The sequence below is a fragment of the Coregonus lavaretus genome (genome assembly GCF_964263955.1).
Source record: "Coregonus lavaretus genome assembly, chromosome: 17".
In the NCBI taxonomy this organism is placed as follows: Eukaryota; Metazoa; Chordata; class Actinopteri; order Salmoniformes; family Salmonidae; genus Coregonus; species Coregonus lavaretus.
The window spans coordinates 39,043,875-39,061,224 of record NC_140004.1 but is presented as its reverse complement, the minus strand read 5'-3'; the positions used below and the strand labels follow the sequence as shown (position 1 = coordinate 39,061,224).

Genomic DNA, 17,350 nt, shown 5'->3' with positions numbered 1-17,350 from the left:
GCCTTATTAAAGAGGACAGTAAAAATGTGGTATCAACGGGGGTCGTTTAAAATAGTTGAGTAATGGTGTCATTGGGAAGAGAAAGAGAGATTAATTGGGTGTAGTGTAGTGTGGCATGGAGTGGGAAAAGGAGTGGAGTGGGACAAGGAGTGGAGTGGAGTAGAGTAGAGTGGAACAAGGAGTGGAGTAGAGCAGAGTGGGACAAGGAGTAGAGTAGAGTGGGACAAGGAGTGGAGTGGAGTAGAGTGGGATAATGTGTAGAGTTGAGTGGAGTGAAGTAGTGTGGGACAAGGAGTGGAGTGGAGCAGAGTGGGACAGAGAGTAGAGTAGAGTGGGACAGGGAGTAGAGTAGAGTAGAGTGGGACAAGGAGTGGAGTAGAGTAGGGTTGGACATGGAGTGGAGTTGAGTAGAGTGGGACAAGGTGTAGAGTAGAGTAGAGTGGGACAAGGAGTGGAGTGTAGTGGGACAAGGAGTAGAGTACAGTCGAGTGGGACAAATAGTGGAGTAGAGTGGGACAGGGAGTAGAGTAGAGTAGGGTTGGACATGGAGTGGAGTTGAGTAGAGTTGGACAAGGAGTGGAGTTGAGTAGAGTGGGACAAGGAGTGGTGTAGTACAGTGGGAGTAGAGTACAGTGGGAAAAGGAGTAGGGTAGAGTAAAGTACAGTAGAGTGGAATAATGAGTGGAGTAGAGGAAAGTAGAGTGGGACAAGGGTTGGAGTAGAGTAGAGTGGGACAAGGTGTGGAGTAGTGTGGGACAAGGAGTGGAGTAGATTGGGACAAGGCGTGGAGTGGAGTAAAGTTGGACTAGGAGTGGAGTAGAGTCCAGTAAGACAAGGAGTGGAGTAGAATAAAGTAGAGTGGGACAAGGTGTAGAGTAGAGGAGAGTGGGACAAGGAGTGGAGTGGAGTGGAGTACAGTGGGACAAGCAGTAGAGTGGAGTGGAGGACAATGGGACAAGGAGTAGAGTAGAGGAAAATGAGACAAGGAGTGGAGTGGAGTAAAGTGGGACAATGAGTATAGTAGAGTAGAGTGGGAAAAGGGGTAGAGTGGGACAAGGAGTACAGTCGTGGTCAAAAGTTTTGAGAATGACACATGTATTGGTCTTCACAAAGTTTGCTGCTTCAGTGTTTTTAGATATTTTTGTCAGATGTTACTATGGTATACTGAAGTATAATTTCAAGTATTCCATAAGTGTCAAAGGCTTTTATTGACAATTGCATTAGATTTATGCAAAGAATCAATATTTGCAGTGTTGACCCATCTTTTTCAAGACCTCTGCAATCCGCCCTGGCATGCTGTCAATTAACTTCTGGGCCACATCCTGACTGATGGCAGCTCATTCTTGCATAATCAATGCTTGGAGTTTGTCAGAATTTGTGCATTTTTGTTTGTCCACCCGCCTCTTGAGGATTGACCACAAGTTTTCAATGGGATTAAGGTCTGGGGAGTTTCCTGGCCATGGACCCAAAATGTATATGTTTTGTTCCCCGAACCACTTAGTTATCACGTTTGCCTCATGGCAAGGTGCTCCATTATGCTGGAAAAGGCATTGTTCGTCACCAAACTGTTCTTGGATGGTTGGGAGAAGTTGCTCTCGGAGGATGTGTCAGTACCATTCTTTATTCATGGCTGTGTTCTTAGGCAAAATTGTGAGTGAGCCCACTCCCTTGGATTAGAAGCAACCCCACACATGAATGGTCTCAGGATGCTTTACTGTTGGGATGACACAGGACTGATGGTAGAGCTCACTTTGTCTTCACCGGACAAGCTTTTTTCCGGATGCCCCAAACAATCGGAAAGGGGATTCATCAGAGAAAATTACTTTACCCCAGTCCTCAGCAGTCCAATCCCTGTACCTTTTGCAGAATGTCAGTCTGTCCCTGATGTTTTTCCTGGAGAGAAGTGGCTTCCTCGCTGCCCTTCTTGACACCAGGCCATCCTCCAAAAGTCTTCCCCTCACTGTGCGTGCAGATGCACTCACACCTGCCTGCTGCCATTCCTGAGCAAGCTCTGCACTGGTGGTGCCCCGATCCCGCAGCTGAATCAACTTTAGGAGACGGTCCTGGCGCTTGCTGGACTTTCTTGGGCGCCCTGAAGCCTTCTTCACAACAATTGAACTTCTCTCCTTGAAGTTCTTGATGATCCGATAAATAGTTGATTTAGGTGCAATCTTACTAGCAGCAATATCCTTGCCTGTGAAGCCCTTTTTGTGCAAAGCAATGATGACGGCACGTGTTTCCTTGCAGGTAACCATGGTTAACAGAGGAAGAACAATGATTTCAAGCACCACCCTCCTTTTAAAGCTTAAAGTATGTTATTCTAACTCAATCAACATGACAGAGTGATCTCCAGCCTTGTCCTCGTCAACACTCTCACCTGTGTTAACGAGATAATCAATGATGTCAGCTGGTCCTTTTGTGGCAGGGCTGAAATGCAATGGAAATGTTTTTTGGGATTAAGTTCATTTTCATGGCAAAGAGGGACTTTGCAATTAATTGCAATTCGTCTGATCACTCTTCATAACATTCTGGAGTATATGCAAATTGCCATCATATAAACTGAGGCAGCAAACTTTGTGAAAATTAATATTTGTGTCATTCTCAAAACTTTTGACCACGACTGTAGAGTAGAGTGTTGTGAAGTAGAGTGGGACAAAGAGTGGAGTAGAGGTGAGTGGAGTGGAGTAGAGTTGGACAGGGAGTAGAGTAGAGTGGGATAAAGAGTAGAGCGCAGAGGGACATGTAGCGGTGGGACAAGGAGTGGAGTAGAGTAGAGTGGGATAAGGAGTGGAGTAGAGTAGAGTGGTGTGGGACAAGGAGTGAAGTAGAGTAGAGTGGGACACGGAATGGAATAGAGTAGAATGGAACAAGAAATGGAGAGGAGTAGAGTGGGACATGGAGTGGAGTAGAGTAGAGAAGGTTAATGAGTGGAGTAGAGGTGGGTGGGACAAGGAGGGGAGTACAGTATAGTAGAGTAGGACAAGGAGTAGAGTGGGACATGGAGTGGAGTAGAGTAGAGTGGGATAAAGAGTGGAGTAGAGTAGAGTGGGGTGGGACAAGGAGCGGAGTAGAGTTTAGTAGAGTATGACAATGAAAAGAGTGGGAAAAGGAGTGAAGTAGAGTGGGACAAGGATCGGAGTAGAGTGGGACAAGGAGTGAAGTAGAGTAGAGTGGGACAAGGAGTGGTGTAGAATAGAGAAGAGTGAAGTGGGACAAGGAGTAGAGTAGAATGGGACAAGGAGTAGAGTAGAGTAGAGTAGAGTGGGACAAGGAGTGGAATAGAGTAGAGTGGAAAAATAAATGGAGTGGAGTAGAGCTGGACAGGGAGTGGAGTAGAGTAGAGTGGGTTAAGGAGTGGAAAAGATTACAGTGGGACAAGGAGTGGAGTAGAATAGAGTGGGGTGGTACACGGAGTATAGTAGAGTTGGAAAAGGGGTGGAGTTGAGTAGAGTGGGACAAGGAGTGAAGTAGAGTAGAGTGGGACAAGGAGTGGCGTAGAATAGAGAAGAGTGAAGTGGGACAAGGAGTAGAGTAGATTGGGACAAGAAGTGGAGTAGATTGAGACAAGGAGTGGAGTAGATTAGAGTGGGACAAGAAGTGGAGTAGATTGGGACAAAGAGTGGAGTAGAGTAGAGCAGGACAAGGAGTGGAGTATTGTGGGGAAAATAGTGGAGTAGAGTGGGACAAGGAGTGGAGTATAGTAAAGGGGGACAAGGAGTGGAGTAGAGTAAAGTAGAGTTGTACAAGGAGTGGAAATGTTTTTTGGGATTAAGTTCATTTTCATGGCAAAGAGGGACTTTGCAATTAATTGCAATTCGTCTGATCACTCTTCATAACATTCTGGAGTATATGCAAATTGCCATCATATAAACTGAGGCAGCAAACTTTGTGAAAATTAATATTTGTGTCATTCTCAAAACTTTTGACCACGACTGTAGAGTAGAGTGTTGTGAAGTAGAGTGGGACAAAGAGTGGAGTAGAGGTGAGTGGAGTGGAGTAGAGTTGGACAGGGAGTAGAGTAGAGTGGGATAAAGAGTAGAGCGCAGAGGGACATGTAGCGGTGGGACAAGGAGTGGAGTAGAGTAGAGTGGGATAAGGAGTGGAGTAGAGTAGAGTGGTGTGGGACAAGGAGTGAAGTAGAGTAGAGTGGGACACGGAATGGAATAGAGTAGAATGGAACAAGAAATGGAGAGGAGTAGAGTGGGACATGGAGTGGAGTAGAGTAGAGAAGGTTAATGAGTGGAGTAGAGGTGGGTGGGACAAGGAGGGGAGTACAGTATAGTAGAGTAGGACAAGGAGTAGAGTGGGACATGGAGTGGAGTAGAGTAGAGTGGGATAAAGAGTGGAGTAGAGTAGAGTGGGGTGGGACAAGGAGCGGAGTAGAGTTTAGTAGAGTATGACAATGAAAAGAGTGGGAAAAGGAGTGAAGTAGAGTGGGACAAGGATCGGAGTAGAGTGGGACAAGGAGTGAAGTAGAGTAGAGTGGGACAAGGAGTGGTGTAGAATAGAGAAGAGTGAAGTGGGACAAGGAGTAGAGTAGAATGGGACAAGGAGTAGAGTAGAGTAGAGTGGGACAAGGAGTGGAATAGAGTAGAGTGGAAAAATAAATGGAGTGGAGTAGAGCTGGACAGGGAGTGGAGTAGAGTAGAGTGGGTTAAGGAGTGGAAAAGATTACAGTGGGACAAGGAGTGGAGTAGAATAGAGTGGGGTGGTACATGGAGTATAGTAGAGTTGGAAAAGGGGTGGAGTTGAGTAGAGTGGGACAAGGAGTGAAGTAGAGTAGAGTGGGACAAGGAGTGGCGTAGAATAGAGAAGAGTGAAGTGGGACAAGGAGTAGAGTAGATTGGGACAAGAAGTGGAGTAGATTGAGACAAGGAGTGGAGTAGATTAGAGTGGGACAAGAAGTGGAGTAGATTGGGACAAAGAGTGGAGTAGAGTAGAGCAGGACAAGGAGTGGAGTATTGTGGGGAAAATAGTGGAGTAGAGTGGGACAAGGAGTGGAGTATAGTAAAGGGGGACAAGGAGTGGAGTAGAGTAAAGTAGAGTTGTACAAGGAGTGGAGTTGTGTAGATTGGGACAAGGAATGGAGTGGAATAGGTTGGGAAAGGGAGTTGAGTGAAGTAGAGTGGGACAAAGAGTGGAGTAGAGGCGAGTGGAGTGGAGTAAAATTGAACAGGGAGTAGAGTAGAGTGGGATAAAGAATAGAGTAGAGCGCAGAGGGACATGTAGCGGTGGGACAAGGAGTGGAGTAGAGTAGAGTGGGATAAGGAGTGGAGTAGAGTAGAGTGGGATAAGGAGTGGAGTAGAGTAGAGTAGAGTGGGGTGGGACAAGGAGTGAAGTAGGGTAGAGTTGGACAAGGGGTGGAGTTGAGGAGAGTGGGACAAGGAGTGGAGTAGAATAGAGTGTAGTAGAGTGGGGTGGGACAAGGAGTGAAGCAGAGTAGAGTGGGTCACGGAGTGGAATAGAGTAGAGTGGGACAAGAAATGGAGTTGAGTAGAGTGGGGTGGGACATGGAGTATAGTAGAGATGGAAAAGGGGTGGAGTTGAGTAGAATGGGACAAGGAGTGAAGTAGAGTAGAGTGGGTCACGGAGTGGAATAGAGTAGATTGGGACAAGAAGTGGAGTAGATTGAGACAAGGGGTGGAGTAGATTAGAGTGGGACAAGAAGTGGAGTAGATTGGCACAAAGAGTGGAGTAGAGTAGAGCAGGACAAGGAGTGGAGTAGAGTGGAATGTGGAGTGGAGTAGAGTGGGACAAGGAGTGGAGTATTGTGGGAAAAATAGTGGAGTAGAGTGGGACAAGGAGTGGAGTATAGTAAAGGGGGACAAGGAGTGGAGTTGTGTAGATTGGGACAAGGAATGGAGTGGAATAGGTTGGGAAAGGGAGTTGAGTGAAGTAGAGTGGGACAAAGAGTGGAGTAGAGGCGAGTGGAGTGGAGTAGAGTTGGACAGGGAGTAGAGTAGAGTGGGATAAAGAGTAGAGTGCAGAGGGACGTAGCGGTGGGACAAGGAGTGGAGTAGAGTGGGACAATGAGTGGAGTAGATTAGAGTAGGACAATAAATTGAGTGGAGTAGAGTGGGACAGGGAGTGGAGTAGAGTAGAGTGGGATAAGGAGTGGAGTAGAGTAGAGTAGAGTGGGATAAGGAGTGGAGTAGAGTAGAGTAGAGTGGGGTGGGACAAGGAGTGAAGTAGGGTAGAGTTGGACAAGGGGTGGAGTTGAGGAGAGTGGGACAAGGAGTGGAGTAGAATAGAGTGTAGTAGGGTGGGGTGGGACAAGGAGTGAAGCAGAGTAGAGTGGGACACGGAGTGGAATAGAGTAGAGTGGGACAAGAAATGGAGTTGAGTAGAGTGGGACAGGGAGTGGAGTAGAGTAGAGTGGGTTAATGAGTGGAGTAGAGGTGGTTGGGACAAGGAGGGGAGTAGAGTGGGGTGGGATAAACAGTGGAGTAGAGTAGAGTGGGGTGGGACAAGGAGTGGAGTAGAGTTTAGTAGAGTAGGACAATGAGTAGAGAGGGACAAGGATCGAAGTAGAGTGGGACAAGGAGTTGAGTGGAGTGAAGTTGGACAAGATGTAAAGTAGAGTAGAATGGGACAAGGAGTATAGTGGAGTAGAGTGGGACAAGGAGTGGAGTAGGGTACAGTGGGACAGGGAGTGGAGTAGAGTAGAGTGGGTTAAGGAGTGGAATAGATTACAGTGGGACAATGAGTGGAGTAGAATAGAGTGGGACAAGAAGTGGAGTAGAGCGGGACAGGGAGTGGAGTATAGTAGAGTTGGACAAGGGGTGGAGTTGAGTAGAGTGGGACAAGGAGTGAAGTAGAGTAGAGTGGGACAAGGAGTGAAGTAGAGTAGAGTGGGACAAGAAGTGGAGTAGAGTGGGACAAGGAGTGGAGTATAGTAAAGTGGGACAAGGTATGGAGTAGAGTTGGACAAGGAGTGGAGTAGAGTATAGTGGAAGGGGACAAGGAGTGGAGTAGAGTATAGTGGAATGGGACAAGGAGTGGAGTAGAGTAGAGTGGGATGTGGAGTGGAGTAGAGTATAGTATAGTGGAAGGGGACAAGGAGTGGAGTAGAGTAGAGTGGGATGTGGAGTGGAGTAGAATAATGTCAGAGGTGCATCGTAAACTCCACACACACAATGGAAAGTTGTAGATTTTCTTTAAAATATGAAACCCTAATCTTTAAAGTAGCTAATGTAATCCCCATCACCTCTGAACCCCTCTCTCTCTCTCTCTCTGCACTTAGTGTGTTTGGTAAGGAACAAAGGTTCATGGGAAACCTGTGATGAGATTGAAGATGACCTGTGTGTGTACAGGAATTGTTCTGCCATTGTAATCCTTTGGGTGGGTCAGCAAAATCCAAACAGTGTAAATGTTTTTATTAATTTTGTTTCCAGATTTTTTTCTTATATGTTTACATTTTCGGGATGGAAAAATGCTTTCAGTGTGAACTTAAACGACTAAAACCAGACATAGAGTATGTACAAAATATAATAGACCTATATATTTAAGTGATAATGCCCCAGAAGCCGGTGTAATGTCAGAGAAGCCGAGATAAAGTCGAGGGCTGGCAAACTGTGCCAATATATCCTCTAAACACCGGTTTCGAGGGCATTAGCACTTTTATACAACGGGTTACCAACATATTAAAATAATGATTTACATATTTTAATTAAAACCGTTATTGTGATGAATTTATTCATACTATTTCATCCTTCCACAAGATATAGTCCCGACACATATATATGGTTGCTACCCAAGCCGGCTGGTTGTTTGTTCTATCGGTTCGGTTGCCAGAGACGCGATCCAGTCGTTCAGTCTTTTTCTTCTGTATCCATGGACCAAGTCGTTCGTTCTAAATGTTCCATTGCCATACCGGCTGGCAACTTTCTTATCCCTTGGTTGAAAGCTAGCCAACTGCGGCTAACTTACAGTCACGTCAAACAGTGCAGCCAGAACAACAGCAAAGTAGCTGCATTGCGTTTGTTTAAGCTGTTTTCTGGTGACATGTATTTGGATACATCCATAACAATGAGCTAATGATGAGCGATTTTGCCTGGCGCAGAGAATGTGCTCTCTCGTCAGGACACTGTTGTTAAGAGGAGCTAGACAACAACACAGCTAACACAATCACTTCAAACTGAAGCTGGAAAGACAGAAAACTAGCTGCACCTTGTTTCGTTTTACCTGTTTTCTTTTGATAGTTCTTTGTATATATCCATAAAAATTATGCTGATTCATGATTTCGACTGGCTGTGAAAAGCTGCCTTCCTGTCTGTCTCATCCCGACACCCGACTCCCGACACGTTCATTACTATAGGACAGCTGGAGATCGAATTTGAATATTGAAACAATGTTGCAAATGTCGGAGAGACAGACAAGGTTTATACAAATCTTCGATGTTGAAAACTAAATGTTAGTCTAAAAGGAATGTGAGATAATGTCTAGATGCTTTATATTATGGAGATCAAGTTTATAAATTGCTCTGCTGGGCTCATGAGACAGTGGATTGCGCAGTCATTTGGAACAGAGTAAATAGGCATTTTAACATCATAGATGTAGCCGGTGGTAACTTGTGGAATAGACACCGGCTGGAATGCGGTTTTAACCAATCAGCATTCACGATTAGACCCACCCGTTGTATAATTTTTTATAATAAAATGTTTGAGAGCTAACAATCACCAAAGTAAAAGCTAGTCAGTGAGAATTGAAAATTCCCAAAAAATGAATTTAGCAGTATTGAGTTTGTTATTATGTTTGAGCTTAAGAACACAGCATTAGCCATGGCAAAATACATATAATTGCAGAAAAACTGGAACATGTTCTCTAACCTCCAGAATCGCATGAAATTGTCTTTAAAACTGTAACATTTTCTCTCAGCTCCATGGCAACATGTGTAGAATTGCAGGAAATTAGCTGAAAAATGTACAAAAAACTACACCGCCAAGATGGAGGCTTCTAAAATGTTCTTTCAAATTCAGACTCACCGACTGGGCAGACCGCGCCCATTGCCACTCCCCCTGCCACGCCCACCACCTAAGCTTCATTTTGATCCAGAAAAAAACCTGGTGTGTTTTTTTGTGTGTGTGTGTGTGTGTGTGTGTGCGTGTGTGCATGTGTGTGTGCATGTGTGCGTGTGTGTGTGTGTGTGTGTGTGTGTGTGTGTGTGTGTGTGTGTGTGTGTGTGTGTGTGTGTACAATGTGTTCAGAAATTATTCAAACCCCTTGACTATTTCCAAAATGTGTTGTGTTACAGCCTGAATTTAAAATGGATTACATTTAGATTTTGTGTCACTGATCTACACACAATACCCCATAATGTCAAAGTGGAATTTATGTTTTTAGAAATGTTTACAAATTAATAAAAATTGAAAAGCTGAAATGTCTTAAGTCAATAAGTAGTCAACGTTTGTGTTGTAGCAAGTCTAAGTTTAGGAGTTAAAATGTGCAAGTCACATAACAAAAAATGCAACAAAAAAGAAACTACATCGCCAAGATGGGGGCCTCTTACATTTTCTCTCCAATTCAACTGCACCAACAGGCCAACCACGCCCATTGCCACACCCCCTGCCACACCCACCACCTGAACTCCTTTTTGATCCAGAAAAAATTCTGATGTGTGTGTGTGTGTGTGTGTATGTGTGTATGTATTAGAGTTTCCCTTAGGAAAATGTGTCACAATACAACGTGACCGGGAAGATTTTAATTTACAGGCCATTTGAGAAATGTACCAGACCCATATGCATTGGGTGCATAACCCATTAGGGCATCCACCCACATTGCTCAGAATGACAGATTTTTTTTTACATTTAGTTTATGATAATGCACCTTAATAGAACATTCAACTCATGGAATGAAGCAGCCAATAAAACGTCATTTTCAAACATTTGACAAAATACAATTCGCGGGAACACACCATTCAGCGCACCTGGGAAAACACCATTCTAAACAGCGCACCTGATAGCGATAGATGAAAATCTCTGTTAGAAACGTAGGAAGAGGGGGAATCTAAAGATGCAGCTAAAATGGGTTGCTAACATAACTAGGATTGTGCATTTGGCTTCTGGACAACGAAAGGACGTTGATATGAAAACCAATAGAACAGGAGAGAAATGGCATAGCAGTGGGTCCTATAGGGAAGTAAATGGAAATACATTTGCCAAAATTATAGAATTGCTCCTGTCTATACAGAAATAAATAAAATCATTCATACTTCACCAGAACGCATGAATTAACCACAGAGGAATCGAGGATCATTAGCTTATTTAAAAAAAAAAAGCTGTGGATTGTTTCAAATCACAAGCTCGTAGGCCTATCCCTTTTTGGGAAGCCCGCAATTGGGGCAGAGCATGTGTCAATAGGCACAGCTGACTGACTTGCAGCTGTCAGTGAAAAACATCTAAAAGCATCTGTGTGAAGATGATGTGTCTTGAGTAAAAAATGTTGAGACAAGAAGAAGGGGAGGGGTGTGTGGCAAAGACATGGGCAAGTCTCTCTCCAGAATGGCCATTCGTTATTTCATTGTGTGAATTGTTCAGTGGCAATGTGTCATTCAGGGCAGGTGCCCCACCTGTTTTTTCAGTTTTGCATGTTATTTTGGCATTAATATGTGTCACATATCAGTTTGCAAACAATGTAAAAAAAATATATAATAATTGAGTTAATAAAGCCACATACAAACATGCTCTCTTTTTTGCTTTCTTGAGTAAGGCAGCTCCAAAATGTAGGTGTTTCAGCCTAGCTCAGTGCTTTCTGTGGTGGTGGGCAGTCAGCGGAAAATATGGAGTGTGGTTTTAATGTTCACTTGTTGTGCCGTGATTGGCTCAGTGTTCTGGAACTCATGGGGACACTACGTCACCGCTAAATATACAGGTAGAGCTTGATAATTCAAGCTCAGTCGGTGCTGCCATATATTTACATGAGAAGTGCCCATCCAAGAAGGCTCAAGGTCATTGGCCACAGATAAAATGACATAAAATCATGTTATATCTACCTTAGCTTTGATTGAACTGATCATGTCAACATCATACTTTCAAAATCTTAGCTAGCAGTTATCATCATGAATCAAGTCGGCAATCTTTTCAATCCTTGTCATAAGAAGACAAATTATAGATACAACTTATTGGTGCTCATCGGCCATAAACATTACACAACAAGTTAGAAATCGCAATTTCAACAATGTGTGCTAAGGTGCCACTGCAGCCCCTGGTTCGATCCCAGGCTGTGTCACAGCCGGCCATGACCAGGAGACTCATGGCCCAGCGTCGTCCGGATTAGGGGAGGGTTTGGCCGGCCGGGATGTCCTTGTCTCATCGTGCTCTAGCGACTCCTTGTGACGGGCCGGTTGGTCGACTTCGGTCATCATTTCGACAGTGTTTCCTCCAACACATTGGTGCAGCTGGCATTCGGGTTAAGCGAGCAGTGTGTCAAGAAGCACTGCGGTTTGGCTCGCGACCTTCGCGGAGTCCGTAGGGGAATTGCAGGGATTTGACAAGATCGTAACTACCAATTGGATATCACGAAAAAGGGGGTAACGCCATGGGCCAGAAAAGTTTGAATACATTGGCCATGCTGTCCAGTATGACTTCAAAACAACTGGAAACTCGGATCTGGGAAATCTCAGACTTCAGTGAGTTCAAGACAACTGGGAACTCTGATAAAACTAGCTCGGACTGGGAACATAATTTTGGACAGTCATCAAAGTCGGGATTTCGGGCCTCTTTCTAGAGTTCACAAAAAGGATCGCCGCGCCACCTTCCTGTTCAAGTGAGCACAGCACAACAAGGTGAGTCCAAAAATGTATTGGATGCTGCTGCATAAATAATGTAATATGCCAGGGAGATATGTATACTGTAGCTGAGAAAGTAATACTAAGTGTATGTTATGTAGTAAACTGTTATAGCCCATGTGCCTCACCCTAATAATTTGCTCCCTTTTCAGCTCATAACTTAGCCTACTGTTATGACTTGGTGGTGCACATTTGGCCTATCACATTTGGCCTTTCATTGTCTGCTTATATGCCCCCTTTATTTATCCTACGGTTCTGACTTGGTGTACAGGGAGAATATTGTAAGAACAGGCCCATGTTCTGAATTCTGTCGCCATACATTTCAGAAGTGCTGAACAAATAGTTATATTGACTACGTCCATCCTAGCTTGCTCATTAATGTCTTAATCGAAATTACGGATTGCCTCTTATCCGCTCATTGTCCCCTTATGCCATTGTATGTACATCTCAATTGTGACAATGATTTTGACAAACAGAAACATTATTACTGAAATGAAACTGTTCCACGAAAATGCACATATGAAAATCATAACTGGCATGCAGAACGGTAGAAATGGTAGGATAAATTGTAAGCTTCTCCGAACTTGAAACTCAAGTGCCGCCTAGGAGTTCTTTATAAAATAATTGCCTCTATGTTTCCATGGTTGGATTTTGCATATACGCTACTTTGAAGCAAGGTAAGACATGCCTCATAATACGAAATAAAACATTCAGGTTTCAAACAATTAAGTATGTTTTCAAAATGCATACTGCCTCCAGCTCCCATTGTAAAGTGGTGGGTGACGCCTGTTGCCTGCACTTGAGTGGAGAATGGGAGGCGCACTTCAATTACCAGTTGAGAAAAATAAATAGTAGTTATTTTTAATCGTGCACTAAACAGATTTTAACACGTGATTGCATTTAGAATTGTATTGCGCAATGAATGGGTTTATAAAAGCAATTACTCTATAGACCGATAAGCATGACGGTCAAATGTATTTACATCGACTGGTATTTCCATCAGTGCATGAAAAGCATTCTTTTGCAATTAGATATTTTTTCTCCTGGTCATTTTGGACGGTTTATCGGCTTAATATGTATTACTAAAACCACTAAATTGCCGGTTAACAGAAACCCTGGTGTGTATGGAGATGGAGGATGACCAGGGTCAGAGGTGCAGTTTAAAAGCCATGTTTCTCTATTCAGTCCCATGTGAGAGTGATGGAATAAAATTACAATCTGTTTGGTTATGAGTAACGTTTCATCTTCAATTTTGCTCTTCTCCACACACACTAAGTACAGAGAGATAGTGGTTCAGAGGTTATGGGGATTACATTAGCTCCTGTACATATTAGGGTTTAATATTTTCTGTGTGTGTGTGTGTATGTGTGTGTGTGCGTGCGTGAGAAATACCTGTGTGTGTGTGTGTGTGTGTGTGTGTGTGTGTGTGTGTGTGTAAAAAAATATATACAGTTCCTTCAGAAAGTATTCACACCCCTCAACGTTTTCCACATTTTGTTGTGTTACAGCCTGAATTTAAAATAAATTAAATTGAGATTTGGTTTGTCACTGGCCTACACACAATACCCCATAATGTCAACGTGGAATTATGTTTTTCAAAATTGTTACTAATTAATTACAATTGAAAAGCTGAAATGTCTTCAGTCATTTCGGGCGGCAGGTAGCTTAGTGGTTAAGAGCGTTGTGCCAGTAACCGAAAGGTCGCTGGTTCTAATCCCTGAGCCGACTAGGTGAAACATATGTCAATGTGCCCTTGAGCAAGGCACTTAACCCTAATTGCTCCTGTAAGTCGTTCTGGATAAGAGCGTCTGCTAAATGACAAAAAAGTATTCAACCCCTTTGTCATGGCAAGCCTAAATAAAATTTGATGTAAAAATGTGCTTAACAAGTTGCATGGACTCACTCTGTGTGCAAAAACACTGTTTAACATGGTTTTTGAATGACTATCTCATCTCTGTACCCCACACATGCAATTATCTGTAAGGTCCCTCAGTCGAGTGTTGAATTTCAAACACTAATTCACCAACAAAGACCAGGGAGGTTTTCCAATGCCTCGCAAAGAAGGGCACCTTTTGGTTGATAGGTAAAACATTTTTAAAAAAAGAAGCAGACTGAATATCCCTTTGAGCATGGAGAAGTTGTTAATTACACTTTGGATGGTGAATCAATACACCTAGTCACCACAAAGATACAGGCGTCCTTCCTAACTCAGTTGCCAGAGAAGAAGGAAACCACTCAGGGATTTCAACATGAGGCCAATGGTGACTTTAAAACAGTTACAGAGTTTAATGGCTGTGATAGGAGAAATCTGAGGATGGATCAACAACGTTACTCCACAATACTAACCTAATTGACAGAGTGAAAAGAAGGAAGCCTGTACATAATACAAATATTACAAAACATGCATCCTGTTTGCAATAAGGCACTAAAGTAAAACTTCCATAAATATGGCAAAGAAATTAACTTTAAGTCCTGAATACAAATCGTTATGTTTGGGGCAAATCTAACACAACACATCACTGAGAACCACTTTTCATATTTTCAAGCATGGTGGTGGCTGCATCATGTTATGGGTATGCTTGTCATCGGCAAGGACTAGGGAGTTTTTTATAATAAAAATAAACGTAATAGAGCTAAGTACAGGACAAATCTTAGAGGAAAACCTGGTTCAGTCTTCTTTCCAACAGACACTGGGAGACAAATTCACCTTTCAGCAGGACAATAACCTAAAACACAATGCCAAATTTACACTGCAGTTGCTTACTAAGACAACATTATTGTTCCTGAGTGGCCTAGTTATAGTTTTGACTTAAAATGGCTTAAAAATCTGTTTTTAACACGTGATTTTGTTTCAAATTGTTGCGCAATGAATGGGCTTATAAAAGCACATGTTTTACTCCAGCAGCAACCAGCTGAGGAGCTGGAGGAGAAATCCAGCTCAAAATAAGCTCTGTATGCTGTGAGTGTGTGATAGTTGTGTTGGATATATAAGATACATGATGACTAACGACAATACACACAGGCCAATTTAATTACACAAAATTGTGCAAATTAACCTATAGACCGATAAGCATGACGGTCAAACATATTTCCTTTGACTGGTATTTCCATCAATGAACAAAAAGCATTATTTTGCAATGGAATTTGTTTTCTCCCAGTCATTTTGGCCAGCTTGGGGTTTTATTTTTTTTATTGGCCAAAAACCGGCAAATACCGGCTAACGGAAACCTTAGTGTGTGTGAGCGAGGAGATGGAGGATGACCAGGGTCAGAGGTGCCGTTTAAAAGCCATGTTTCTCTTTTCATGAAAACATAAAACAGTCCCAAATGAGAGTGATGGAATTCAATTACAATCCACAATTCAGTTGGTGGGGCGGCAGGTAGCCTAGCAGTTAAGAGCGTAGGACCAGTAACCAAAACGTCGCTAGTTCGAATCCCCGAGCCAACTGGGTGAAAAATCTGTCTGTGCCCTTGAGCAAAGCACTTAACCCTCATTGCACCTGTAAATCACTCTGGATAAGAGCGTCTGCTAAATTACTCAAATGTAAAAATGTTATGAGAAAAGTTTCCCCTTAACCTTTGTTCATCTCCACACACACAAAGTACGGAGCGAGAGAGAGGGGTTCAGTGGTGATAGGGATTACATTAGCCACTTTTCCATACCGAGAAAATTGCGAAGACCTTTGATGATGACGGTGGACAAGTGTTACTTTGTGTTACGTTGATGACATTCTCTCTATTAAGTCAATGCACATCCCTACTGGTTTGATTACACAGTAATGACAGGACAATTAACAGACAGAGTATACCTTGGTTTAGGAGTCAAGGATGTCATTATCTGCCTCAGAATGACTGGAGATTATCACCTCACGTGTGTGTGTCTGTCATCTCTCTAGCTGGCTCTGATTCCCCTGTAGACTAATTAGTGTGATTATCTGATGAAGCTTCACACTCTCTCAACTATTCCTCATCTGCAACCAGGTCAGGAGGACACACACACACTACTTGTTATTTCTCAAAGTTGTCTTCTATCACACAGTGCATGTTGCTGCATTCTCTATTTGCGTTACGTGTCCTGCTTACTTCCTACATTTCTCTCCTCCTCCTATAGGTATGGACCCGGTTACTATAGTTACTATAGTTGGCCCTAGAGGACCCGGTACACAGTGTGTCCTTACTGCAGTATGCCTATTTTCTGTCTCTCTGTCTGTCCTTACTGCAGTATGCCTATGAGATTCTGAAGGCCCAGCAGGCTCTAATGGGCGACAAGGGCTTCGGGCTCTGATGGAGATGGTGGATACAGATATCGTCTGTCAGCTCCAGGAGTTCCTACGGGGCCTCTGAGAGCGACAGAGAGAGAGAGAGGACATTATCATCATCATCTACCTATCTTTATCCTTTCCCTCTACCCACAATGCATGTATCTCCTGACCTATACTATAAATTTCTCCTGCTAGGCCTTAGAGCACAGGAGACAAAGAGGACCTCAACCTCTACCCCCTACTACCCATCTCTACTGTACCTTATCCACAGCCTACCTTTCCTCTATGCTACCCCTACTACCCATCTCTACTGTACCTTATCCACAGCCTACCTTTCCTCTACGCTACCCCTACTACCCATCTCTACTGTACCTTATCCACAGCCTACCTTTCCTCTACGCTACCCCTACTACCCATCTCTACTGTACCTTATCCACAGCCTACCTTTCCTCTACGCTACCCCTACTACCCATCTCTACTGTACCTTATCCACAGCCTACCTTTCCTCTACGCTACCCCTACTACCCATCTCTACTGTACCTTATCCACAGCCTACCTTTCCTCTACGCTACCCCTACTACCCATCTCTACTGTACCTTATCCACAGCCTACCTTTCCTCTACGCTACCCCTACTACCCATCTCTACTGTACCTTATCCACAGCCTACCTTTCCTCTACGCTACCCCTACTACCCATCTCTACTGTACCTTATCCACAGCCTACCTTTCCTCTACGCTACCCCTACTACCCATCTCTACTGTACCTTATCCACAGCCTACAGGGGGGGTTAAAATAGAGGGGGGAATGGGGAAATAGAACAACACAATCCAAAGGTGATGAAAGACCCTTTTTCTATTGGAAAAGTGTGGGTGGCGTGACGGGAATGTGGCTTTACCACATGAAGCAGTGTTTACTGATGTAGTTTTAAAGGTGAATAGCTAGCAGAAGTGGAATTTCGTATGTATGTAAAGTATGGATGACATTTCGCATTAAGATATTTAACTTTTTAGTTTAGTTTATTTCTCTTCATGGTTGTTTGTGTTCTGTATTGGAGGTCATCAAGTTGACACGACTACTGAGAGGTGCAGACATGGTTTTTAGGGAGTGTATATTTTAATATCATCGGACTATGAATTAAATTAATTGACTGTGAGATGAGAGCGATTTTTTATCTAGTGATTTGTATAAGTGCTGAACCACATTTCTGCAAATATGTTGCTGTGAATTTACGGTGTGTCACAAGGTGTGTCAAAGCATGTTTCATTTGTTTTCTTTTCTTCCTGAAACGTCATGGTTCTTCAT

The 17,350-nt window shown here is 43.4% G+C and overlaps 1 pseudogene across 1 annotated transcript in view; it reads left to right on the top strand.

The window, feature by feature from the left end:
* LOC311144391 (importin-11-like) overlaps positions 1–16,129 on the top strand; it is a 305,649-nt pseudogene extending 289,520 nt beyond the window's left edge. Inside the window, exon 10 of the transcript in view lies at positions 15,927–16,129. The product of the transcript in view is annotated as an importin-11-like (transcript). The remainder of the gene's footprint in view (positions 1–15,926) is intronic.
* Positions 16,130–17,350: the final 1,221 nt, after the last annotated feature.